The 2,500-nt window shown below is 39.2% G+C and overlaps 1 pseudogene; it reads left to right on the top strand.

Moving 5' to 3' along the window:
• The window catches only part of LOC122792819, a 117,710-nt pseudogene extending 117,032 nt beyond the window's left edge, over positions 1–678 (top strand).
• Positions 679–2,500: the final 1,822 nt, after the last annotated feature.

The following is a 2,500-nucleotide window of genomic DNA, read 5'->3' as shown; positions in this document are numbered from 1 at the left end:
TGGGGAAAGCAAAATGTGGAGGTATCTGCTGAAGATCTGCTTTCATGCTACGGCTTTGAGTGTGGAATGGGATGCAATGGTGGCTATCCATCGGGAGCGTGGCAGTACTGGACTGAAAGTGGATTGGTGTTGGGGGGCTGTATGGTTCTGGCATAGGTTGCAGGCCATATACTATTCCTCCCTGTGAACATCATGTGAATAGCTCATGGCCACCATGTTCTGGAGAAGGAGGTGACACGCCACTCTGTGTGAAAAAGTGTGATGCTGGTTATACTCCTTCATATGAAAAGGACAGGATTTACGGTGGATCTGCCTATAGTGTCCCTTCCTCTCCTGAAAGCATAATGGAAGAAACTTAAAAGAATGGACACATGGAGGGGGCCTTCACGCTGTATGAGGACTTCCTGCTCTATAAATCAGGTGTGTACCAGCATCACACTGGAGAAGCAGTCGGGGGTCATGATATTAAGATCTTGGGCTGGGGCATAGAAAACAACACTCCTTACTGGCTGGCTGCTAACTCATGGAATACAGACTGGGGTGATAATGGCTACTTCAAAATCCTCCGTGGGCAGGATAATTGTGGTATTGAGTCTGAGATTCAGGCCGGAATTCCAAAAAATGCAGCAGAGCTTTCTAACAGCATCCTCTTTTGAAAAGTACAAGAAGTGTTTTGCAGCAACACAGTCAGACAGAAAACATTATTGAAAATCACTGCTTTTATTTTAAATTTAAGGACATCCTTTTTAACTGTTATAATGAAAGCCAGTTCCAAATCATGCTTGCCTAAGTGAAATTAGGTTTTACATTTTTTTTTTTTTTTTTAATCAGTACATTCTAATTGGGTGACTTTTTTGCATCATTTAGTTCAGGAAATGTTTAACGGGTGGCATGATACCAGAGTAATCCTATGGGCTAGGCTTGTAAAGGCTCCAGGGCCATTAGCGTAGTACACACCTATGAACCTACTCTCTTACACTGATTTATGCTAGTTGCCCTTACTTTAAATATGCAGACCACTATATATCATTCAATAAATTATTTATATATGTTATTTATAAGTATAGAATTAAAAAACTGTGTAGATTACAATGGTCAAGAAATAAAAAAGACTTTATTTTAATCTTTTGTTATTGTGTATTAGTTTGCTTCAATTTAAACATATCTTTAATCTTTAAGTTCATAGGTAGTTATCAGATATGTAGTCAGCGAGACTGCCGAGGAGACTATCCCAGCTTTCCAAATGTCCCAGAGCACTGTCTAGTTAAGCAACCCACTCAGAGCCACACAGTAGGTAGACTAAGGCCATGGACCACACGAAACAGTTCACAGTTTTAATCCACTGTAGCTACTTCAAACTCTCCCAAATACTCATATCACTAACTTCCTTAAGACTGTTTAAGTTCCGCAAGCAAAGTTAAATGCCACCCACTTTAACATCTGGAGCCACCACTGATCACTTATTTAAGTAAAGCTACTGGTACCCATATAACAATCCCTTAATAACCCTATCTGAATGCTCAAAGCATATACAGTCCCACTTCAACTATGCACCAATATAGCACAGAAAGAAAAAAAAATGTGATTTTAAAGTAATCTTCCCTGCATCATATGGTAGTTTGTATTCATCTAAACTTAATGTTTCATTTGTAGTCACCAGACATGCAGTTAAAGAATCCACCCTAACCTTCCAAAAAACCCAAAGCACAGTTTCATCAAGTAACTTGCCTAGAGTCACACAATAGGCAGATAAGGTTGTGGAAATGAAATCCCCAGACCACAAGCAGCAGCCTGACAATAGCGTATAGTTTCACATTACTAACTTTCTTAAGCCTGTTCAATGTCCACAAGCAAAGTCACATGATGTTTGCTTCAACAACTAGTGTTGCCACCAACTATCATTCATGTGAAGCTAAAGGTATTCACACAACAATCTTTTTAATAGCCTATCTGAATGCTCAAAGCACTCACAATCCTCCTTAACTAATATATTCCAACAGTAGTGTAAAGCAAAAAAAAAGTTTACTTTCATCTCCCTTATCATCACATAGTAGTGGGCATCCATTAAAACATGTTCTGTCTTTAGGTTCATAAGTTTTCATCAGGTTTGTCGCCAGTGAGACCATCAAAGAGACTATCTTAACGTCCCAAAAACCACAGAGCATTGCCCGGTCAAATAACCCGCTCAGATTCACACAGCAGAAAGATGAACTACAAGAAACAACTTGCCAGCAGTTCATGGTTTCAATCTACTCAGTTAACTGGCAGACTTCAAACTCTCATCAACACTCATATTATTAATTTTTAAGACTGTTTTGGGTTCCCTAAGGAAAGTCATATGCCATTTGCTCTGACATTCAGAGCTGTTACCCACCCTTATTTATGTGAAGCTAAAAGTACATCATAGGTTCATAAATAGTTATTGGACATGGAGTTCATGAGTCCATTAAGGAGCCTAACCCAAATTCTCAATTGCCAAAAAGCACTATCTGGTTGCTGA

The sequence above is a fragment of the Protopterus annectens genome, chromosome 2.part0 (genome assembly GCF_019279795.1).
Source record: "Protopterus annectens isolate FY-2018-M chromosome 2.part0, PAN1.0, whole genome shotgun sequence".
In the NCBI taxonomy this organism is placed as follows: domain Eukaryota; kingdom Metazoa; phylum Chordata; order Ceratodontiformes; family Protopteridae; genus Protopterus; species Protopterus annectens.
This window is presented reverse-complemented; position numbering and strand designations above follow the sequence as displayed.